General features: G+C 48.2%; 1 long non-coding RNA gene across 1 annotated transcript in view; it reads right to left on the reverse strand.

Annotated features, from left to right (window-relative positions):
- Nucleotides 1-24418, reverse strand: part of LOC119965651 — a 41982-nt gene extending 17564 nt beyond the window's left edge. The window contains exons 1-2 of the long non-coding RNA XR_005460594.1: nt 24336-24418; nt 2991-3294 (exon numbers count right to left, since the gene is read on the reverse strand). This is a non-coding gene — a long non-coding RNA (uncharacterized LOC119965651). The remainder of the gene's footprint in view (nt 1-2990; nt 3295-24335) is intronic.
- Between the last annotated feature and the right edge of the window lie 1094 nt (nt 24419-25512).

Here is a 25512-nt window from a genome sequence, read left to right on the forward strand (position 1 = left end):
GCTGTCTACCTTTGACAAAGCCCGTCTGGTCCTCTGTGACCACCTCAGGTACACAGTCTTCTAGCCTTTTGGCTAGGATTTTGGCCAGTATTTTGGCGTCTGCATTCAGCAGAGATATGGGTCTGTATGACCCACATTCCGTTGGGTCTTTGTCTTTCTTAGGTATCAGCGAGATTGAGGCCTGTGCTAACGTGGGTGGCAACGTGCCCCTAGCTAGCGAGTCTGTGAACATCTCCCGCATGTGCGGGGGAGCAAGTGCAATTTAAGTGCTGCTCAACCTTGTTAGCCCGGGGGGGGGGGGGGGGGGGGGGGGGGTGGCGGGCGCAGTGCCGGCGAATCAGCTGGCGAGCCTTCATTTGCAGTAAGAAGCCCGTGAGGTCTCATTAAGTGGACCAATTAACGTTGAATAACGTTGCCTGTCTTGCTGGGATGAGCGCCGGGAAACTGCCCATTTCCCGCTCGCTACAACACGTAGAAATCTTTCCGGAGAACCGCGCCCTAACTCTTAAAGCAGTTCTGCAGCAAAAGCAAGGAGTTCAGAGCACACACAACCCGCAACCACTTGGGGGCAGTGAAGCGCTCATATCCCTATAATTGCCAATGCACTAGCATTAGCAATCGGCTTCAGCTGCGCAGCCAGAGGCCGCCACGGTCAATGGGGGTTATGGGTGATCGTTGGGCCAGACGAGCAGCAGCCGGTGATGCCCTGTTATGGTTACACATGGTCAAGGGGGTTGCATAGCAGTCCTGCGGGAGCTGAGACACCCACCGCTTCAGCCAAGGGGCGAACCCCCCCCCCCCCCCCCCCCACTGATGGCGGCCAACCCCACCCCCGACCAAAGCTGTTCCTCCCATTGGGGTCCACCCCCCCCCCCTCCCCCCCCCACCCCCTCCCCCCCCACCTGACTGTCTGAAGTTGAAGATGGCTACTCACCTCCTCCAATCCCCACAGCAGCCATTGTGCCGGGTTCACATTTTAATAAAGGAGCACTTATCGCCGCCTGCGTGACCACTTGCTGGGGAGGTGGATAGATCAAGAGAGGCTGTCAGATAGGCGGTTGTTCCCGTTAATTGTATGGAGATTGGCTTTAATTGGTGATTATTGGTTTCTCACCGTGCTGTTGCAGAATTCGGTTCTCGTCAACGGGAGCGGGCCGGTTAGATCGCAAACCGATCAGCGTCTGACGCGGTTCCTGATTTTGGCCTCTCCGCGATTTAACAGCTGCCTCGCACTCTTGCTCAAGCTGACGCGGCAGTTAAATCACACCCATAATGTTTTGTGAGGAATACCAAACAGAAGGAACCTTCACGGATATATTTATGGAACTGCTACACATAACAAGCAGAGCAGTTACTACTCCTGAGGTGCTCATATATTTCCTTATCTGCAAGGCCAGGAGCAGAAACCCTGGAGAATTTTCCCATCTGGAGCTTGAATAATAGTCTTAACACTGACTCTGATCAACTAACATAGGGTTAATGGAGAGAATCTTCCTGGTTAGAACACACCGCTGCAACACACCGACTGAAGCTTTTAGTTTACTGATCTACCAGAGGAGCCTAAATCAAATGCAGCTTCCAATTTGTCCCATCCATTCCTTCCAGTTTAATACATGTTTAATACAACTAACTCTGTATCTGTTTAGTGCAGAAGCTATATTGACACCTCTTGATCGCAAGAACTTCAAAGTCTTGAACATCAGTAAATCTAAATATCAAGTCACAAATCCCAGCACGCAGCAAGCAGGAGTCAGCACTGGGATCACACAGTTGCAAAGATAAACATTAACTTTAGCTCACTGTTTACAAGTGATGAAAAATCACCACAGTCTTCAGTGGGAAGTGCAATAGCAGGACTGTGTTTTCTCCACAAAGGGGTTGAAAAACTCAATTAATCTTTCTGAACTGTTTACAAAGCCTGGAATGGCAAGGACGACATTTGTTCTCCATGCCTGTCATTTTTCAATGTTTTTATTCTGATGGATTTTGTCAGTCATTGATAACTTTCTCCCTTCAAATTTCAGGAGTCTTCAAAAAAAAAACAACACCTGATATCCTTACAGAAATGTCATAAGATGTTAAGGCAAAGTCGTTCCATTTTCCCTTTCTTACTTCAACAAATATTACTTCATCCTAAGGGAGAGGAGAGGATGCACCAGACAAAACTGCTCCATTAGAAAGAGCTGCACGCATATACTGCCTTTGATGACCTCAGAGAGCCTTTAAAGTACCCTGGAGGTTTAGTCATTATTGTAATGTAGGAGAGAACTGAATTGAGGTAGGTGCATAATGTGGGGCAAATGTGGCAGCTTGGCGATCTCTCTTGATATGAACCTTTACCAGAAGGAATCGTTAGATAAATTCAGTGGCTGGTAGTCCTGAAATTTGAAGCATTGGCAAGTTAATTTGGAATGCATGACTTTTTTACTAGGTCCCACATCACATGCCCTTTATTCTATACATTGGAAAGTCTTTCAATTTATGACACTGCAAATGTTGTAATATTGGACAGAATTTTATTTACTCAGAATTTGGCAGAACAGATTTTGATTGTTATTCTGTGATGCTCAATTAGATTTTTAAAGACATTTGTCCATGGGCGCTTCACTGGCAAGACCATCGATTGTTATTCATCCCTAAAATTTCCCTTGAGAAGGTAGTGGTGAGCCATCATCTTGAACTGTGATGCAGTTACACCTACAGTGCTGTTACGGAGGGAGTGTCATGATTTTAGAGTGATCATGGTCGTGTACTTCAGTATTAGATATAATATGGTACACTCTGTACTTAATAGGAGAGGTCATGGCACTGTGGTAATCCCAAGTCCCAGTCCAAGATCTGGTTACCAAGGCTCAAATCTCACCACTCAAGATGGTGAAATTTGAATTCAATAACAAAAAATCTGTAATCAAAAGTCTAATGATGACCATGAAACCTTTGTCGATTGTAATAATTGTTGTAATTTAGGGAATTAAATCTGCCACTCTTACCTACTCTGGCAGGCCATATCCACAGCAACCAGCCAGGATAAAGGAACGCCAATATATTTCCAGGTCAGGATGATGTGTGACTTAGAGGAGAAATCTGCAGGGAGCGGTGTTCCCATGTGTCTACTCCCCTTATTCACCCAATCCATAGGGGGTCACTGCATTGGAAGGGACTGTCAAAAGAACCTTTGGTGAATTGCCAAAGTACATCTTGAAAGGAGTCCACACTGCTGCCACTGTGCACTGGTGGTGGAAGGAGTGGATGCGTCAATCAAGCAGGCAACTTTCTCCTCGAGATGCTGGAGATCTGGAAATAAAAACAGAAGATGCTAGAAAGACTCAGCAGGTCTGGCAGCATCTGTGAAAGGAGAAACAGAGTTGGCATTTCAGATTTGCGACACTTTAACAAAAGAGTTAAATATCACCATGTACCAACTGTCAGAATTAATGCAAACAAAGCTCTGAAATGACAATCCATCAACATTTTATTCACTTCTTCCCTGGGGGAATAGAGGAGGAATTCCACTTATCCATCGCCTTAACCAATCTGGCTGAAACTGGGAACTGTGTGTGATGGAACATGAACACAAGGTAACCTCTCACCAGTATTACGACAAAACTTTGCAGATCCTCTGGTAGCGTGATATTTGAGGTAGATATTTGAAACTCTAAGGAATAAAATCTATTTTTGTTTCTTCAAATGTTCTTGGGTAGAGTTCTTGGGCGCGATTCTCCCAGACAGGGAGAAATCGTAAGGCTGGCGTCAAATCCGGGCGGGTTTGACGCCAGCCTCCCCCTCCCCGACCGGGAACCGATTCTGATCCCCGGTCGGGGCTAGTATGCCGCGGCCGTGAACTCCGGCATCGCGGGCTTAACGAATTTCGTTAAGCCCGCTTGCTGAGTTGCACCGGCTGACGCGTCACATGACGTCAGCCGCGCATGCGCAGATTGGAAGACTCCAACCCGCGCATGCGCGGATGACGTCATCGCGCATTTGAGCGAAACCCGTGCATACGCGGGCCGGGATGCCCCTCAGCCGCCCTGCGAAGTGATACAGCGGGGCGGCAGAAGGACAAAGAGTGCGCGGGAATCGGACCCGCTGCCCGCGATCGGTGCCCACCAATCGCGGGCCCATGGCACCCTTGGCACGGCCGTGGTACTGCCGTGCCAATCGGTGCCATGGTTTTCAAAATCGGGACTTTACGGCTGTTTTTACGAACGGCCAGACCAGGTGTGTTTGCCGTTCGTAGAAACAGCCGTAAAGGGCTTGGACTTCGGCCCATCGGCCAGCTGAGAATCGCTGCTGGCCGTAAAAAAACGGCGGCAGCGATTCGTGTCGGGAGTCGGGCGTGGGGGGGGGGGGGGGGGGAGAATAGCGGGAGGGCATCAGACTAGCGTGGCTGTAAAAATTTACGAACCCCGCTATTCTCCGCACCGTCGTGAGTGCGGAGAATTGCGCCCCTTGACTCTGAACAAGAAGCTCCGATTTCAGTTTCCATCCAGGAGTTGATGACTAAGGAAGGTGCATTTATTACGTGGTACAACACGTTGAGTATCAATTGTAAATCCTTCCATTCACCAATAGCAGACAGTACAATGGCAGGCAATAAGAACCAGAGGAATTCCTGGTCATCCATGTCATGAAAAGAAAATTGGAGTCTCTTTCATAGCTCCGAGCTACAGCATGAATGTTGCCACAGGAATTTGGACTCCTTGTGTGGGCTGGCTGGTGGGACCATATTGGTGCCAGAAGCAACATGATCCCCATTTCAGTTGGAATGTGCCCCTTTGCGCTATCCATAGGGCAGCATGGTAGCACAGTGACTAGAACTGTGGCTTCACAGCGCCAGGGTCCCAGGTTTGATTACCCGCCTGGGATGGGCCGAGCGGCCACGCATAAAAACCCGAGTCCCGCCGGCGCCGTTCAAACTTGCTCTTACCCGGTGGGACCTCAGCGTGGATCCATCCGGGGGTGGCCTGGTGGGGAGGGAGGGGGGTCCAACCCCAGATGATCGGCAGGCCGGCATCTCGGGCTGGGAGCATCTTTTGTTCTGCACCGGCCCCTGTAGCCCTACCCCATGTTGCATTGGGGCCGGTGCGGAGAAGGGAGCTACTGCGCATGCGCGCATTGGCGCCGGTCCCACTGCGCATGCGCAGACCCGCCGTGACAATCTGACACCAGGGATCGGCAGCTGGAGCAGCGTGGGTCGCTCCAGTGATGTGCGGGCCTCCTGCAGGGGTCAGAATCACTGCTCCTGAGACCATGTTGACACCCTTGAGCGTTTATGACGGCGTCAACACTTAGCCTCAGGATCAGATAATCTCGCCCGGAATTTGCATCGGGCACAAATCAGCTTCCCATTCTCCTGGCCTTCTCCAGTTGGCATGATCAGGATCTCATCCAGAAAGGTTGGGAACCTGATCACACCTCATTTTGCATTCATTGTAATCTAATTCACGAGATTAAAGCAGAACGCAATGGCCTCCTGGGAATATGCGCCGTCACCCCACCAGTAGGAACTGCAACGGACGGGATTGGTCCAGGTCTTGACAAGCGTGGGCCTGTCTTATTGAACGCCAGGGAGATAGGGTGGGTCATGGAGAAAAGTCCAGTACCCATGTGCCCCTCTACCGCTGCCAGGCTGCAGAGGGAGGTTCTCCAAAAGGTCCTGGGGGTTGTGTGACCTCGGGCTGGGGACAAGGAGTGGACCTTGGGACTCTCGTCCAGAACGTGTGTTTCATGGCTGGACTGCCCTTCTAGCCCTGGGTAACTTGAAGACTACTCTTGGCGTGGTGATTTCAGGCAGCTCTCTGATCAAAATCTTCATTCTTGTCTGTGTACTGTGAAAACCTTGAAGTGGCCAGGTCACTTTAATTTCCATGACCCCTGGACACTTGGAAGGCTTCCTAATCGCAGCAGCACTCCATTCTGCAGATGGGGTTCCCATTTCTCTCTCTCAGAAGCTGCAGGTATGAGAAGACCCCTTAAACTGACAGGAGAAATCAGTTTCATTTGGGGGGATTCCTTCTTGGAGTCTAGGAGAACAGCAGGTGCAGCCTTGAACTTTGAACTGCTCTGCTTGACAGCTGCTGAGCAGATCAAACAGCTAATTGATGATACAGGCCAGGAAGCCACATGTACTTTCCCTTTCTCCTTATGCTTCTAACACTACATTTTGTTCAAGTCTCTGAACCTTCCTCAAAAGCTCAAGCCCTTCAAAATCCCTTGAAAATCATTGCGGACCTTTGTTTTCTGTCAATTTCACAGTCTAGTACCTTTGACTAGCCTTTTATAGACAGCTTAATGGTTTTTACATAGGACACAGGAGCTTTGCTTATTTATCTTTCCCTTTAGAGTTGAATGCACCTGCAGTACCCCTCTTACTCCTACTGTAATGTTTATAAACAACCAAACACTGGATTAGAAAAGAGGAACTGAAAGCACTTGGCTGCTTTGAAGTTCCTTGCAGCTGTCAAGCAGAACAAGGATGCTTGCAGGTTAGCCTCAGCTCTCCAGTCAAGTCAGCATAGTGTCAACCCACAGTTAAGCATGTATTATAGTTAGTTGTTCAATAAAATCGTGTTGCATCTCTTCAAGTGTTGGAAGCCTGGCTCTCTCTACTCTGCATCAAACGCAGTCCACATAGACCCAGCTTACCCAACACATCATAGTACCTGTGAGTAATGCTGAAGTTTGACAGACCTACCTTTAGATAATCTGCCTTGACCAGCGATCAGCCATCCGGTAACATGGACAGCATCCGCCCTCCCCCGCAGCTCCGCATCGCCGGCAACCTCGGTGCAAACTGGAAGATATTCAAACAGAAGTTCCAGCTCTATCTTGAAGCCACCGACCTCGAGGCCGCATCGGATGCCAGGAAGATCACGCTCTTCCTTTCTACAGCCAGGGACCACGCTATCCACATCAACAACTCCCTCACATTTGCTGAAGGTGAAGACAAGACGAAGTTTAAAACAGTCCTGCTGAAGTTCGACAGCCACGATGACATCGAGGTCAATGAGAGCTTTGAACGGTATGTTTTCCAGCAGAGGCTTCAGGGTAAGGATGAACCTTTTTAGTCATTTTTAACCCATCTCCGTATCCTCGCGCAGTCATGCAACTATGACTTGACAACTGATTCCATGGTCCGGGATCAGATCGTTTTCGGGATCCACTCTGATTCTGTTTGCCAGCAGCTCCTGAAACTTGAGCAACTCACCTTTACCATCGCGATCGAAACCGGCGTCCTCCATGAGCACGCTAACAACCGGTACTCCCACATCAAGACTGCAGAAACGGCAAAGCTCAACCCCAACGAGGCAGAACAGGTACAGGCCATCAAACAAACGCAGGGCCTGAGGCTGGCTGAGAGTGGCCATTTTGCGCGCTTTTCCCGGGCTCCAGCGCATGCGCGCCACGACCGAGGGGACGGCGAGACTGACTACCAGCCTGCGCAAGTGCGCACGTTGTTCGACCACATTGCGCATGCGCAGTGGCGCACGGAACGTCCTGACGTCGGCTTCATGACGTGTTCCAATTGTGGCTACGCCCATTTAAAGCGGCAATGTCCGCCTAAATCTCAACGCTGTCTCCAGTGTCGCAAGCTTGGCCACTATGAAGCCCTTTGCAGATCTGCTCCACTGCCTAGCACACAGCGATCCCAGCCACGGTGCAGGAGCATCTGATCAGTAGAACAGCCCGTGACAGACTCCGACCCTGACAGTCTGCCAGTCCCCAATGCTGAGGGCCTCAAATCCCCATTCCGGGTGGGCATCATCACTAAGCATGCGCTGCCTTTCCCAACGATGGTGGAACAACTCCCAATCCTGAGCATTGAGCTGGACGACGAGTGGTGTGCTCCCCTTACGGTTAACAAGGCTCGCATACGTTTCAAGCTGGACACCGGTGCTTCAGCAAATCTCATTTCAAAGTCTGACCTCGACACCATCCACGTCAAACCAAGCATTCTTCCACCGATCTGCCAGTTATTCTACCGACCTCTACGACCACCGCTTTTGAGGCAGTTCCGCCCATTCAGGTGCAGGCGGCCCCTGACCCACCCTTGAGGCGGTCAACCAGAATTCATTGCCCGCCACAGAGACTGAATGTATAGACTGAATGTCGCATTACCTTGTTCTCTCATCGTTTTGACATCTGTACATATTGTTTTTTATCATGTGTTATCTGCCCTCTATCTGCACTAGACACCTTCCCAAGTATATAAGTTAGAATATTCTGTATATAGTCAGCTTTCTGTACACATATTCATAATTTATTGACCTATACTCATATTTTTTCCAAAAACAAAGGGGGGGGGGGTAGATGTCTTAATATACATCCAGGTATATGATGGAGTGCAGACAGGCAGTGATTGACACACAGGATGACCAGTGAGCACACATAGAACATAGAACATAGAACAGTACAGCACAGAACAGGCCCTTCGGCCCTCGATGTTGTGCCGAGCAATGATCACCCTACTTAAACCCACATACCCGTAACCCAACAATCCCCCCATTAACCTTACACTACGGGCAATTTTAGCATGGCCAATCCACCTAACCCGCACATCTTTGGACTGTGGGAGGAAACCGGAGCACCCGGAGGAAACCCACGCACACACGGGGAGGACGTGCAGACTCCACACAGACAGTGACCCAGCCGGGAATCGAACCTGGGACCCTGGAGCTGTGAAGCATTGATGCTAACCACCATGCTACCGTGAGGCCCCTGAACACAGAACACAGCAGCCAACCACCAGACAGGACACGGCCACTATAAAGCCAGAGGGCACCAGTTTTCCCGTTCTCTCGGAATCCAGCCTTTGAGACAGTCAGAGCTTGTGAGCAGCAGCTAGAACAAGCACCATGTGGTAGTCAGTTAGCCTGGTCAGGTTAGCCTCAGGTCTCCAGTCAAGTCAGCATAGTGTCAACCCACAGTTAAGCATGTATTAAAATTAGTTGTTCAATAAAATCGTGTTGCATCTCTTCAAGTGCCTGTCTCTCTCGACACTGCATCAAACACAGTCCACATAGACCCAGCTTACTCAACACATCAGAATCTGTATCTTTCTCTGGGTATTAAAGATTACATACCAATGCCTCAAGAGGATTGTTCTATGCTGGTGATGTTCTGATCAGCAATCCTCTCGAAATACACAAAGTAAAAAACATTCTTGATCATTTACCTCATTGCTGCTGTGTTAGGCTACATAATAGATAAATAATTTAATGTGAAATGTTATGCAACCTATCAGAGGAAGGTGAGAAAGCATATGTTCTTCTTTTTCGTAATAAGTCTTACAACACCAGGTTAAAGTCCAACAGGTTTGTTTCAAACACTAGCTTTTGGAGCACTGCTCCTTCCTCAGGTGAATGAAGAGGTATGTTTTGATTTGATTTATTATTTTCACATGTATTAGTATACAGTGAAAAGTGTTGTTTCTTGCATGCTGTACAAATAATGCATACCATATATAAGAAAGGAAGGAGAGACTGTAGAATATAATGTTACAGTTATAGCAAGGTGTAGAGAAAAGATCAACTTAATACGAGGTAGGTCCATTCAAAAGATGGCAGCAGGGAAGAAGCTGTTCTTGACTCGGTTGGTACATGAACTCAAACTTTGGTATCTTTTTCCTGACGGAAGGAGGTGGTAGAGAGTATGTCCGGGGTGCGTGGGATCCTTAATTATGCTGGCTGCCTTTCTGAGGCAGCGGGAATTATAGATAGAGTCAATGGATGGGAGGCTGGTTTGCGTGATGGACTGGGCTACATTTACAATATTTTGTAGTTTCCTGCAGTCTTGGGTAGAGCAGGCTCCATACCAAGCTGTGATACAACCAGAAAGAATGCTTTCTATGGCGCATCTGTAGAGGTTGATGAGGGTCATAGCTGACATGCCAAATGTCCTCAGTCTTCTGAGAAAGTAGAGTCATTGGTGGGATTTCTTAACTATATTCTCAGCATGGGGGGACCAAGACAGGCTGTTGGTGATCTGTACACCTAAAAATTTTAAACTCTCGACCCTTTCTACTTCGTTCCCAATCATAGAATATCATAGAATTTACAGTGCAGAAGGAGGCCATTTGGCCCATCAAGTCTGCACCGGCTCTTGGAAAGAGCACCCTACCCATGGTCAACACCTCCACCCTATCCCCATAACCCAGTAACCCCACCCAACACTAAGGGCAATTTTGGACACTAAGGGCAATTTACCATGGCCAATCCACCTAACCTGCACATCTTTGGACTGTGGGAGGAAACCGGAGCACCCGGAGGAAACCCACGCACATAAGGGGAGGATGTGCAGACTCCACACAGACAGTGACCCAAGCCGGAATTGAACCTGGGACCCTGGAGCTGTGAAGCAATTGTGCTATCCACAATGCTACCGTGCTGCCCTTGATGTAGACAGGGGCATGTTCTCCACTACGCTTCCTGAAGTCGATGATAATCTCCTTCGTTTTGTTGACATTGAGGGAGAGATTATTGTCGTTGCACCAGTTCACCAGATTCTCTATCTCATTCCTGTACTCTGTCTCATCATTGTTTGAAATCCGACCCACTACGGTGGTGTCATCAGCAAATTAGAAAATTGAGTTGGAGGGGAATTTGGCCACACAGTCATAGGTGTATAAGGAGTATAGTAGGGGGCTGAGGACACAGCCTTGTGGGGCACCGGTGTTGAGGATGATCGTGGAGGAGGTGTTGTTGCCTATCTTTACTGATTGTGGTCTGTGGGTTAGAAAGTTCAGGATCCAATCGCCAAGGGAGGAGGCGAGGCCAAGGCCACGGAATGTGGAGATGCGTTTCGAAGGAATTATGGTGTTGAAGGCTGAGCTGTAGGAGTCAATAAATAGGAGTCTGACATAGGTGTCTTTGTTATCTGGGTGTTCCAGGGTAGAGTGCAGGGCCATGGAGATGGCGTCTGCTGTGGACCTGTTGCAGCGGTAGGCAAATTGTAGTGGATCAAGGCAATCTGGGAGGCTGGAGTTGATTCGTGCCATGACTAACCTTTCGAAGCACTTCATGATGATAGATGTCAGAGCCACTGGACAATAGTCATTAAGGCACACTGCTTGACTTTTTTTTGGTACAGGGATGATGGTCCATATATAGATGTTCCAGAAGCATATATATAGTCAAACTCAAAGATGCAAGACAATGCTTAGAATGTGAGCATTTACAGGTAATTAAGTCGTTACAGATCCAGAGATAGGGGTAACCCCAGGTTAAAGAGGTGTGAATTGTCTCAAGCCAGGACAGTTGGTAGGATTTCGCAAGCCCAGGCCAGATGGTGGGGGATGAATGTAATGCAACATGAATCCCAGATCCCGGTTGAGGCCACACTCATGCGTGCGGAACTTAGCTATAAATTTCTGCTCGGCGATTCTGCGTTGTCGTGCATCCTGAAGGCCGCCTTGGAGAACGCTTATCTGGAGATCAGAGGCTGAATGTCCTAGACTGCTGAAGTGTTCCCCAACTAGAAGGGAACATTCCTGCCTGGTGATTGTCACGCGATGTCCGTTCATTCGTTGTCGCAGCGTCTGCATGGTCTCGCCAATGTACCATGCTTCGGGACATCCTTTCCTGCAGTGTATGAGGTAGACAACGTTGGCCGAGTCACACGAGTATGTACTGCGTACCTGGTGGGTGGTGTTCTCACGTGTAATGGTGGTATTCACACCTCTTTAACCTGGGGGTTACCCCAATCTCTGGATCTGCAAAGACTTAATTACCTGCAAATGCTCACATTCTAAGCATTGTCTTGCATCTTTGAATTTTTGTAATATATATTTCTGGAACCTACCTCTTCATTCACCTGAGGAAGGAGTAGTGTTCTGAAAGCTAGTGTTTGAAACAAACCTGTTGGACTTTAACCTCGTGTTGTAAGGCTTCTTACTATGCTCACCCCAGTCCAATGCCGGCATCTCCCCATCTTCTTCTTTTTACACATAGGGAAAAGTTGAAAAACAATTTTTTGAGACACTCCCTCAACTTCCAATGGAAGAATTAAGTAAATAACTTTAATATATGTAGTATCAATCACAATCTCAGATCATCCTAAAGCACTTCACGGCCAAGAAATATGGTTGAAGTGCAGTTGCTACTGAGTGTTGAAAGAGGTGGTATGGAGATAGTGGATGCATTGGTGGCCATCTTCTAAAATTCTATAGAATTTGGAATGGTTCCTGCAGATTGGAAGGTTTGAGGATGTTACTTACAATATTGATAAAACAGAGTCAGTAGTATACTTGGATTTTCAGAAGGCTTTTGATAAAATTCCTCATTTTTTTTCATAGAATTTACAGTGCGGAAGAAGGCCATTCGGCCCATTGAGTCTGCACCAGCTCTTGGAAAGAGCATCCTACCCAAGCAAACTCCTCCACCCAATCCCCATAACCCAGTAACCCCACACAACTCTAAGGGCAATTTTAGACACTAAGGACAATTTAGCATGGCCAATCCACCTTGCTTGCACATCTTTGGACTGTGGGAGGAAACCGGAGCACCCAGAGGAAACCCACGCACACACGGGGAGATTGTGCAGACTCCGCACAGACAGTGACCCAAGCCGGGTATCTAACCTGGGACCCTGGAGCTGGGAAGTGGTTAGAACAGTTGCTTCACAGCTCCAGGGTCCCAGGTTCGATTCCCGACTTGGGTCACTGTCTATGCGGAGTCTGCCCGTTCTCCCCGTGTCTGCCTGGGTTTCCTCTGGGTGCTCCGGTTTCCTCCCACAATCCAAAGATTAGGTGGGTTGCCCAGGCTAAATTGCCCTCAAGTGTTCAAAAAAAGGTGGGGTGGGGTTACTGGGTTACGGGGATAGGGGGAGGTGTGGGCTTGGGTAGGGTGCTCTTTCCAAGAGCCAGTGCAGACTCAATGGCTGAACGGCCACCTTCTGCACTGTAAATTCTATGATTCTACTCTCTCGAGTTTCAAAGATTGAGAGGTGACCTCACTGAAACCTACACAATATGTAAAGGAAAAGAGATGGTAGATGCAGGTAAGACGTTTCCCCTAGATGGGGAGACTAAAACCAGGGACACAATTTCAAAATAAGGGGGAATCCTCTTAGGACTGAGATGAGGAGAAATATTTTTATTCAGAGAGTTGTGAACCTTTGGAATTCTCTATCCCAGAGCTCTGTGATTTATCTATCCCAGAGCTCTGTGGTTTGTCTATCAAACAGAGTTTGATAGATTTTTAATTGTCAATGGCATAAAGAGATATAGGGATAGTGTGGAAAAAACATTGAAGTGGCTGATCAGCCATGATCAGAGCAGGCTTGATGGGCTGAATGGCTAACTCCTGTTGTTATGTAATGTTATGAAACTGTAGTCCTTTTCTATGTACCCGAAATGAAGGTTTAATATCTGAAGTCAAATGTAAGAATATAAGAAATAAGAGCACACGTGGGCTATTGGTCCTATTCCAACATTTAGTAAGATGCTCAGGTATCACCTCAACTCCGCTTTTCTATCCTATCCAAAAATCTCTTGATTCCCATCAAATTCAAACCCTAATATAACCTTGAATATACTCAATAACTGAGCATCCTGAGCTTTCTGGGTAGAACAATCCAAAGTTTTAAAATGATTTGAGTAAAGACATTTCCCATCTTCATTTAAAATGGCTGACCCTGACCCATTACCCAAAGAACAAGCACTCTCATTTGTTATGGGCCAGGGTTTAGAGAACCCCAAAGTGTATCATGGAGTTCACCTGACCCACAACTTTTAATAGATTGTGGTATGGGGAGCACATGGCGCACTCTACAGGTGTGGTACAGCAGAAATGGAAAAGTATTTCTTAAAGCAAAACAATGTTTATTCTATGAACTCAAATTAACCTTTACAAAACATACAGTGAACATCTTAGCAACCATCAATTCTAATACAACCCCCAAAGAATGCAACACTAAGTAATCCTTAATAACTTTGCAAACAACATCCAGAAGACAAAATAAACACCTTTTAACAGAAGCACATCAGGTTTACATACACTACTGAGAACATTCATAATTCTGAATTCACCAAATGATCAAGAGATAGTCTTTTCATTGCAGAGAGAACAGCAGTACACCTGCTTCGTCTGGCTTCAGTTCTAACACTGAAAATAACACTGAAAACAAAACTAAAACACACCCTGCAGCAAACAGCCTAAAACAAATGTTTTGGCAGACAGCCCAGCTCCACCCACACTCTGACATCACTGATAAACACCCATTTCCGAAAGGTACATTTCTTAAACACCCATTTCTTAAAGGTACTCTCACATGACACATCCTAGACTCTCCAGCCGGGAAAATAGCTCTCCCCCCACCACCTCTCTGTTGACAACTTTTAATGTTTCAATTACATTGTCTAATTAATAATTTATAGAACTGAATACCAAATTAACTGCTTATTCGCTTTTAATCTCTCAACAATAGGAAACACTAAAGCCAATTCGCATGCAGCAGGTTTCCAAAATCAGAAAATAGAATTTGACAAAATAGTAAAACATTGCAGATGCTGGAATCTGAAACCAAAATAGAAAAAGCTGGAACAACTCAGCAGGTCTGGCAGCATCCGTAGGGAGTGAAAACTGAGTCCACATGACCCTTCTTCAGAACTAAAGAGAGGGGAAATGTGATTAGATATTAGAGGGGTGGAGCAACTGGAACAGTGATCAGTGGGAGCTGGGAGAGACTACAACAAAGATGGAGCAAAATGTAAGAACAAGTAACAGATGGCCCAGTGGGGGAGGGGGAGAGAGGGTTTTTGCATTGGAACAAAACCACGTTTGGGATATACGAAAAGGTAAAGATGAAGGAGAAAGGTTACAGTCTAAACTTGTCGACCTCAATGTTTAATCCTGAGACTGGAATGTACCCAATTGGAAGATAAGGTGCTGTTCCTACAGTTTTTGATGGGCTTCACTGGAGCATTACAGCAGTCCAGAACATGTGGGTGTGAGAGCAAGACGCTAAGTTTAAAAAAAAAAAATTTTTTAATACAAATTTATTGTACCCAATTCATTTTTTACAATTAAGGGGCAATTTAGCGTGTTCAATCCACCTATCCTGCACATCTTTGGATTGTGGGTGCAAAACCCACACAAATACGGGGAGAATGTGCAAACTCCACCACACGGACAGTGACCCAGAGCCGGAATCGAACCTGGGACTCGGCGCCGTGAGGCCGCAGTGCTAATCACTGCGCCACCGTACTGCTCCTCAAGACGCTAAGTTGAAATGGGCAAGCGACAGGAAGATTGGGGTCATTCTTGTGGACTGAGCGAACAAATTCCACTAAGCGGTCACCCAGTCTGCGTTTAGTCTCCCCAATGTAGAGGAGGATGCACTGGGAGCCACAAGAACAATAGACTAAGTTGAAGGAGGTGCGAGTGAAACGCTACTTAACCTGAAAGGAGTGCTTGGGGTCTTGGCCATTTGATCTGTTCTTTTTCAGTATTGGTGGAGGGATAAGTACTAGTCATAACACCAGGAAAACCTCCCTGCTCTCCTTCAAGTGTGCCATTGCTTAGCTACTGAATGAGATTTGTATAATCCAGGTGAGAGAGCAGATGGTCCTTACAGCTCATCTGAAAGACAGTATGATAAATAGTGCAGCGTTGCCTCTGTAGTGCACTGAAGTTTCGGTCCGGATTCTGTGCTCATGTCTCTGGAGTGGAGTTTAAGATGACACATGACTCAGAGGCTAGCGTACTATCACAGAGCCAAGGCTGACACCTCATCGACCAATTGTATACGTAACCAGGACTTTTAACATTTAAATGGTTGGATGAAAAATAAATAGAAGCAAAGGTTTCAGCTGTAGATGGGCTGTAGAATATTTTTGATTTCTCGCATGGAATCACTGCATTGTTTTCCTCACTGTGTCAAGCTACTCTGCGTGTGATCTATTTAGGTCAGTAAAATGATTGCCTCATTATTGCTTAGATGATTATGCGTTGCACATCATTTCACTTGCTCAGTGATTCATATTTAATTTATTTTGCATCGTTATCCAAATGACCCATGTATCACGATAGCTCCAGATAGTGTCTAGAAAATGCAATTAGCTTTATTGTAGAGTTAGTCTCACGAAGTGCACAGATTTTCATAAATGCCTTTCTTTAGTTTAATTCTATTTGTACTAATTTGTTGACTATGAGTGCAGTTGTAGACAGTGTGAATCCCACTTAATCCCACCCAATATGAATCCCACAAATATAATAAGTGTGAGTGCAAACTGGGAAACACACCTTCTCTGCAAAAAAATAATGTTTGTTCACATACTTTCCAGGATTAATTATCCTGAAACCAACATGCCTGCAATTTGCATTTTTTTAAACTACTGTTATTTTGATGAGTCAACTCAGATGAATCAGCTATGTCGAAGTCGTCAACCAATTCCCACTGGGAGAATAGAAAATCCCACAGAACGATGCCCGGGAAATGCTACAATTCCACACTTGGTGACTCCAAATTGGCTGAACTTGTCCAAACCTGTCATATGACTGTGCTGACCAATCAGTGAAATGTTAGGCCACACAAAAGAGTGTAATCATGGAGCGCTGGGCAAGCCATCATTTTGACATTGAACTTTCCCTGCGTATGGCTAAACCTGTGACAAAGTAAAAAGTTATTGCTGATTGAAGAGAAGGTGAAGTAGGCACAGCAAGTAGAAAACTGTGGTGCAAAGCGAATATCGGGATACTGAAATCGTGGGCGAGGTTCTCCGGCCTGCCAGCCACGTGTTTCTCAGTGGCGGGGGTGGGTGTGGCGGCGCACCGTTCACTGTTGGCAGGATTCTCTGTTCCCACTGTTCCCACTGCTGTCAATGGGAATTGCCATGGAAGTCATCCCACGTCGCTGGGAACCCGGGGGCAGGAGTGTGCTGCGGTGAGACCAGAGAATCCAGCCACAAGCACTTCCTGTGTTGACGATATGGTGGACTATACTGCGCACAACTGAAGACAGCATACTCTCAAGAAAAGATTACAGCATTTTAGGGCAGCACGGCAGCATGGTGGTCAGCATCAATGCTTCACAGCTCCAGGGTCCCAGGTTCGATTCCCGGCTGGGTCACTGTCTGTGCGGAGTCTGCACGTCCTCCCCGTGTGTGCGTGGGTTTCCTCCAGGTGCTCCGGTTTCCTCCCACAGTCCAAAGATGTGCAGGTTAGGTGCATTGGCCAGGCTAAATTGCCCTTAGTGTCCTAAAAAATAAGGTTAATGGGGGTTGTTGGGTTACTGGTATAGAGTGGATACGTGGGCTTGAGTAGGGTGATCATTGCTCGGCACAACATCGAGGGCCGAAGGGCCTGTTCTGTGCTGTACTGTTCTAATTCTAATTCTAATTTTCCCAGAGTTAACTCCTGACATTATTCGATGCAAGCTCCGGACTTTTACAAAATCACACCTTCGTAAGGTGTGAACAAATTGAAGGACTTTGTCACGCATTTACTGCTTTACTATTATTCCATTTGGCCTTTCAATCTCTTGTATTTGACATAGGTCAGATTTATAGGTACACTGAGTTACATAGATACACATTTATGTGGGAATAGGGCCTCCTTGGCTATCCAAATGTCAGTGGCTGGTTCCCCTGGGATTCGACACATCAGACTTCTATTCTGCCAAAAGCAGAATAGAAATAGTTTGTGTGACCTTTCTGTATTAGAGTGCTAATTTATATTGTTTCAAAGCCACAAACCCCAGGTAGAGATTTGATTTTAGAAGCAGTAGTGATAGATGTTTTCTTGAATTCAGACCAGTTAATTTCAACCTCTAATGCTTGCTCTCTGCCAGATGAAATGGGCATTCTCAAAATTCATAGATGTTGTGGTCTTGTAACCTCACAAGTTTCACAAGCAGTGGATATTGTTAATAAGGCCTGCATTTCCTTGTAGTTGATGGGCCCTGAATGAGAGTCCTGCCGCAGCTTGCTGGCCCTTGGATAGGGTAACCCCAGGTAATACAAATTATTTTTGTGGGGTTTACCGCACACTCTTTATCCTCCCAGAAACATCATTTTAATCTTGACATTGTCAGGCTTCTTTGACAACCACATTTCACAGTGTAAACTGAACTCAGTAGATGCTCTGATTAGCTGTCAATGGGATCCCAATTTACGTGGATTAATACACTTTCTGCCTGAATAAGGTGGAAGATTGAAATTGAAATATCAGTGGAGCAGGTGTGGCTGATAAAGTGATCTCCTGCCTGTTTACCTCAGAGCAGAGGGAATTGTGATCGGCCCTGCTCTGGTTTAACTTCATGGTTGCCCAGCCTTTGTGCCTGACTACATGATGGAGGAGGAGCAACCTTCTCTTCCATAGAATCCCTACAGTGTAGAAGGAGGCCATTCGGCCCATCGAGTCTGCACCGGCTCTCTGAAAGAGCATCCTACCTAGGCCCACTCTATCCCCATAACCCTGAAACCCAATCTAACCTTTGGATACCAAGGGCAATTTTACATAGCCAATCCACCTAACTTAGGAGTGTGGGAGGAAACCGGAGCACCTGGAAGAAACCCACGCAGACTTGGGGAGAACATGCAAACACGCGGTCACCGAAGGTTGGAATGGAACCGGGGTCCTTGGCACTGTGAGGTAGCAGTGCTAACAACTGTGCCACCAGGCCACCATTCATGCAGCATTAGTAAACACATACAGAACCAGCTGAAGTTGTTTTGGAGGATCTACTTGTCTCTGATTTCTTCTCAAATTCAGAATTATGATTGCATAAATACAATGCTATCTAAAAGTCTTCCTGCTCAAGCAATCATATTCTTTGAGAACTTTTCACCCTCCAATTATTTGTCAGTAATGTAATACATTAATCACAGCATTTTTTTTACTGCCCCCTCTGCTGCCCTGTATGTTGGGGAGGAGTTTTAAAAAATTATTCATATTAACACATTCTGTCATCATACCTTTATGTCACTATCAGTATCTTCATTAGTCTTGAATGCTACCATTAACACTCCCTTTGTTGGGTGTGCATGATATCTTTGTCAATCTCTCTTTAGCTCCCACCTAACCCTGACCTTTTTACTGCTCCACCCTTTTCACCCACTTTCCGATATATAATTCATCACATTTCTACCCTTCTTCAGCTCTGAGGAAGAATCATATGGACTCAAAACCTTAAACTCTGTTTCTCTCTCCACAGATGTTGCCAGACCTGATGGGCTAGATTCTCCATTTCTGAGACTAAATGTTGATGCTGGCGCAGAATTTGTGGACTTCCACGACAGCAAAACATGCACCGCACCTGGACCGATTCAGCGACCATTAAGGGGCTAGCACCGGCGCCAAGTGGAATAGAATCAATTCCAATGAGAAATGATGCGGGATTCGCCGGATTCGCAATTGACACTCAGGAGCCTGACAAGCTGCAGTCACATAGCCTTTCGCTGTGCCTGGGCACATGTGGCAGAGGCGGTGAGCGCTCTGGGTAACACCCTCATAACCGACCAGCAGTGCCGGAAGAAACTGCATGACCTCCTCAGTGCAGCACTGTGTCCCTGGCACCAACATCCATCCCACACATCCGGGTATCAGGGGTTATGAGGAGAAGGCAGGAAAATGGGGATAAGAAAAATATCAGCCCTGATTGAATGGCATAGCAGACTCGGTAGGCCGAGTGGCCAGGTGACCAAACTCCCATCCTGAACCCATATCGGCCACTATGGCTGAGTGCCCTGACCACCGAGGTCACCAGCTACCTACCCCCTGAGCTACACGCGACGGACTGTCTAACACTGTCATTTTCCATTTGCAAACGTCCAGCCAAATCCACCAGGAGCGGGAGACTAGAGGGGGACCACCAGACCTGCGGCCCCAAACCATGGCACAGCAGTGGACCCTGTACAATGTCGATGGCCCATCAGAAAGGGAAGTCGCCGGGGTGGAATTCGATCGAGGGTGAGGAAGTGAGACCCTGCTGAGTGGAGGTATTGGGAGCGACAGTTTTGGCTATGGTTCAGCATGTCCAAGGCCTAGGGTATTCTGTGCAGGCACTGGCCCAGTCCCAGGACAAGGTTGCCAACTCACAGGCAACCATGTGCCAGAGCCACCTGAAAATTGCAGCGGCGCTACTCAGCATGGCCCAGTCACATCAAGTTGTGGTTGAGAACATCAGCGGCATTGCCCAGGCGCTGGCCGACGTGGCACAGACACAGAGGGAGGTGGTCCAGTCCCAGAGGGAGATGTGCAGTCACTGGCTGATGTGACACAAACCAGAAGAGAATTGGCATAGTCAATGGGTGATGTGGCACCATCCCAGACGGAGATGGTTCCATGGCCGCGAGCGTGCGGACCCTGGTCAAGATCAGAGCAGGCCTCCAAGACTGACAACGTTAGGTGGTGGGGAGCCTCGGGATAGCTTTGTTTGCACCCCCATCCCATGGAGTAGCCCAAGGGCTATCGGGCACCCCAAGGGAGGAGGAGCTGATGGGGCCCATGCCGGTGAGTGCCACAGGAGAGGTGCCGGAACACCGCAGCAACTTGATCTCCAACCCCTCCTGTCCCTGGTGCATCTGGTGGGCAGTGGGCAGAATAGGGTGGGACTGCACCAACTGGTACACCCAAGCAGCAGCCGGGCCCTTCCAAGTCCAGAAGTCGCCCGCCAACAGGGACCCAGGTCACAGGGCGGTAATCACAGCAAGACCGCCTCCAATCTTGCTGTACCATCTGGGGAACCACCTAGATGTAGCGTTAGGGCCCAATCTGGTCTGGGATGGCCACAGAGTGGGGGGGAATGGGCAGATATTTTTTTCGGGGGGGGTGACTTGGGCAATAGATGGACATTGTGCGTGGCCTGGGCTCCTCATCTTCCTCCCTCCTCTGACCATCCCCACCACCGTTGCCCCAGAGATTTGATGGGACCGTGTGCTGGAATGGTCAGTACACATCCAGGGGCCACCCAGGTGGACAGTGGAAAGTGCTACCTTGGGCAAGGGTCTGACGTTGTCAAAAGATGCGGCACACCAGAGCTCATCGCAGAGCGGGTTGTCATCATCCTCCATCCCATGGGCCAGACCCGCTGTTACTACCAACCCAGGGCCCGCACACTGTAGTGTGGCAGGTATGTATGACAGGAGGGGTTGCAGTTGAGGGGGTGGCCGGGGGTGGGGGAGGGGTGCGCTATCCATGCCTCTGGCCAGTCTCCTCCCCATTTGGTGAACCTGGAGGCAATCAGAGCCTCCTGTGCACGTTGGCCCTGGTGCACATATCGTGTAGCCTACCATGCCTGTCTGGGCTCCATGTCCTGCTTATCCTCCCCCTTCCCCATAGCCTCATTATCAGATGAGGACTGGCATTCCTCCTCCTCCAGCACGTCACTTCTCTACTGGAGGACGCAGCAGGCGGCCAGATGCGGGTGGCCCTCTCAACGTCATACTTGAGGGCCCTTCCAGAACGGTCCAGGCATCTGAACCGAATCTTCAAGAGGCCAAAACGCCGCTCGATCACGCTCCTGGTAGCTGCATGGGCGTCGTTGTAGCAGGTCTCAGCTTCAGTCTGCGGCCTTCAGATAGGTGTCATCAGCCACAACCACAGTGGATAATCCTTGTCCCCCAGAAGCTAACCCCCCAGTCTCGGGGCCAGCTCGAACATGTCAGGAATCGTTGAGTGTGCCAGGATGAAGGTGTCATGCGCACTGCTTGGGCATCGGGCGCAGATGTGCATGATATCTGCTGCACATTCATCGAGTGGAACCCCTTTTGGTTTGTGTAGAGCGCCCTGTTATCTGCAGTGCTTGTAGAGGGGCATCCTGTCAATCACCCTCTGTACCGGGGCATTGCATCGATGGCAACGAACCCTGCTGCTCAGGCATCCTGGTGGGCTCAGTGCACATTGAAGTGGATGTATTGAGCCGCCTGGGCATTTAGGGTCTCCATGATGGCGTGGGTGCACCTGTGCACCGAGGTCTGTGAGATCCCGGAAAGGTCCCCACTCGACGCCAGGAAGGACTCCTTGGCGTATAGATTCAGGGTGACTGTCACCTTGATGGCCACTGAGAGCGGGCATCCTCCACCATACCCCACGGTGCCAGGCGTACCATGGTCTGGCAGATATGTCTCACTGTCTCCCTACTCAGCCGGAGTCTGTCAGGTCCCCGAATGACAGGTGCTGCCGGTACACATGAGGCCTCATGCAGCGCCTCCTTGGCACTTACACCTCATCGGCCTGTTGGGCAGCTGGCTCTCCATCCTGAGAGGCTGCCATCTTGTCCCTCCGCTCCATTGCTGCAGCTTCCTTCTCCTCGAGCAGCTCCCGCTCGTACAATCGCAAGGCATCCCCCAGGGCTGCAGCGACTAACAGGAAGGCCACCATTGCTGGTTTAATTCCAATATCCATTGTCTGCAGGGGGTGGAAGGCTGACATGTTAGCATGGTGTGTACCCCCATGCCTAACGAGGTCCAGTGAGACAATTTTGACGATTGTCTTGTGGGAGCTATGCAGGATCCTCATCTGAGGTGTTGAAACAGCTTCTTCCCCCACTGTTACCAGCCTCCTAAATGATACTCCAAGGGCCTGAACTGATCTCTTCACACATGTTCTCTGCTGAGTAGTGCTGCACTCCGTATGCTTTGCCTAATGCCTGTGTCTATGTATTTGCATTGTGTATTTATGTATGCCCTACGTTTTTGTCATGCATGGAACGATCTGTCTGGACTGTAAGCAGAACACTACTTTTCCCTGTACCTCAATACATGTGGCAATAAATCAAATCCAATCCAATCCAAAAGAAAGCGCAGGAGAGGAGGGGTTAGCTCCAGGTGTCCCTGTCGCACTTGGTGGAGGTGTCTATGAAAGAGAGTATAGAGATATTTAGTGCACGGCAGTCCACTCGAAAACATGACAATTTACTCGCAGCATGGTTGTCTGAAGGATCGGCTGGTGCAGATCAATTAGGTCTGCGTTGCCAACCTCGCCACTGCCACAGGCAAGGTCCCGGTCCTCTCGGACCAGCCCGACATCAGGCTCTTCTTTGGGACTGAGGACGTTGAGCTCAGACATATTCCCCCTCCCCCTCCTTCTTTGACTGTCATGATGTGGAGATGCCGGCGTTGGACTGGGGTGAGCACAGTAAGAAGTCTTACAACACCAGGTTAAAGTCCAACAGGTTTGTTTCAAACACGAGCTTTCGGAGCACGGCTCCTTCTTCAGGTGAATGGAAAGGCTTGTTCCAGAAATGTTTATATAGACACAGTCAGAGATGCCCCGGAATGCGAGCACCTGCAGGCAATCAAATCATCAAAGATGCAGAGAGAGAGGTAACTCCAGGTTAAAGAGGTGTGAATTGTCCCAAGCCAGTTCAGTCGGTAGGCCTCTGCAAGTCCAGGCTTGTTGGTGGGGGCCGAATGTAATGCGACATGAATCCCAGATCCCGGTTGAGTCCGCATTCATGCGTGCGGAACTTAGCTATAAGTTTTTGCTCAGCAATTTTGCGTTGTCGCGTCTCCTGAAGGCCTCCTTGTAGAATGCTGACCCGGAGATCAGAGGCTGAATGTCCTTGACTGCTGAAGTGTTCCCCAACTGGAAGGGAACAGTCCTGCCTGTTGATAGTAAACAGATACTATCAACAGGCAGGACTGTTCCCTTCCAGTTGGGGAACACTTCAGCAGTCAAGGACATTCAGCCTCTGATCTCCGGGTCAGCATTCTACAAGGAGGCCTTCAGGAGACGCGACAACGCAAAATTGCTGAGCAAAAACTTATAGCTAAGTTCCGCACGCATGAATGCGGACTCAACCGGGATCTGGGATTCATGTCGCATTACATTCGGCCCCCACCAACAAGCCTGGACTTGCAGAGGCCTACCGACTGAACTGGCTTGGGACAATTCACACCTCTTTAACCTGGAGTTACCTCTCTCTCTGCATCTTTGATGATTTGATTGCCTGCAGGTGCTCGCATTCCGGGGCATCTCTGACTGTGTCTATATAAACATTTCTGGAACAAGCCTTTCCATTCACCTGAAGAAGGAGCCGTGCTCCGAAAGCTCGTGTTTGAAACAAACCTGTTGGACTTTAACCTGGTGTTGTAAGACTTCTTACTGTTCTTTGACTGTGGCGGAGCTTGTCCTGCATGAAGAACAGGTAGATAGAGTGCGAACAGGACACATACCAAGGCACATAACAACTATGCCTGCCTTGTGTGGGTGCTGAATAGAGCTGTGCTTGGGATGAGGACAAGGGGTACACACAATATGAGCACAAATGGAGATGGGAAGGTTTATGTGAGACAGTGATGCCCCTTGAGCTGGCAGTGTGTGAGATCCCTGTGGAGTGTCAGCCTGTGAATGTGTGAGGGGCTTGTGAGAGCGAGTTGAAAGTAATGAGCTTACCCTGACAGAACGCGCATTCATCCTTTCCCTGCACTAGATGGCTGATCTCTCTGCCGAGTTGGTGCTCAGAGCGGTCACCTCCTCCCAAGCTGCAGCTGTGAGGTTTATGGTCCTCCTACTAGGATCACGAGTGTAGACCACCCGTCAGTGATCCTTGACGGCATCTGGAAAAGTGCCCAATGAGGCGTTACTAAACATGGATGCCGCAGACTTGTTTGTTTTGGGGGTTACCTCACACTTGGAGCAATGCTGGGAGGCAGACATTGGGAAAGTTGTGCGTTTGTGGGTGCCCAGACCGATGATCCGCTGAGGTCATGGCGAGATGGGTGAATCAGAAGCCGCCCGCCTGCGCTACGACATGTTTATGGTTGATGTATATTCATTGAGGCGAGAGACAGACTATCGGGCAGTTGAAAAACCGCCAATGCGGCCAGCTGGGTCAACACTGCTTTTCCCGCCTCCCACCGCAGAGGGGAAAATCCTGCCCTGTCCAAAATTTGCAAGAAGGTAAAAATGTACATGATCTGAGAGAAACGTTCAAGGGCTTAGACTTCCACTACTGGTGCACTCAGTGTAAAATATGTGCACCATTCTAACAATTAAAACTGGGGTTTAAATAGACCATTTCTTATTTTTTTAAAACACAGAAAAGAATTTAACGTAGATGGATTAACCAGCAACTGCCAAAGGAATTTAAACTATTAGTCTCGATACAAAATTCTGACTCTGATAATAACTATTGTCATGCTCATGCCGGACTGACAGACTGCGAGCCAGGCCCCCCGGGCATCAAAATCACAAAGAAACCACAGGTCATTAAGCACAAACATTTCAGAACAATGAGGCTTACTTGTCTTTACCTGTTACCTGTGATTCCTGAAGTTATTCGAACCTTCAGAATATGTTTCAGAAAGCAAGCTGGCTTCAGGTCAGTAAGCAGCGCGGTGAAACATTTTTTTTTTCTGTTGCGAACATTAGAAAAGAATAGTTGAGGGATGTATTGTGTTTTCATTGATTTGAAAAAGAACGCCTTTGACATGAGTCAAAGTAAGCTGCTTTATCCAAATCAGTCTGCCAAAAGAATTTCAGCCCCTCAATCTCTGTAGCAGAGTGCTGTAAGACATGAGAAAGGTTTATTCGTCTGATCACCAGCCTTTTTTGGGGGGAGGTTCAGTGG

Source organism: Scyliorhinus canicula, chromosome 5, assembly GCF_902713615.1.
Source record: "Scyliorhinus canicula chromosome 5, sScyCan1.1, whole genome shotgun sequence".
In the NCBI taxonomy this organism is placed as follows: domain Eukaryota; kingdom Metazoa; phylum Chordata; class Chondrichthyes; order Carcharhiniformes; family Scyliorhinidae; genus Scyliorhinus; species Scyliorhinus canicula.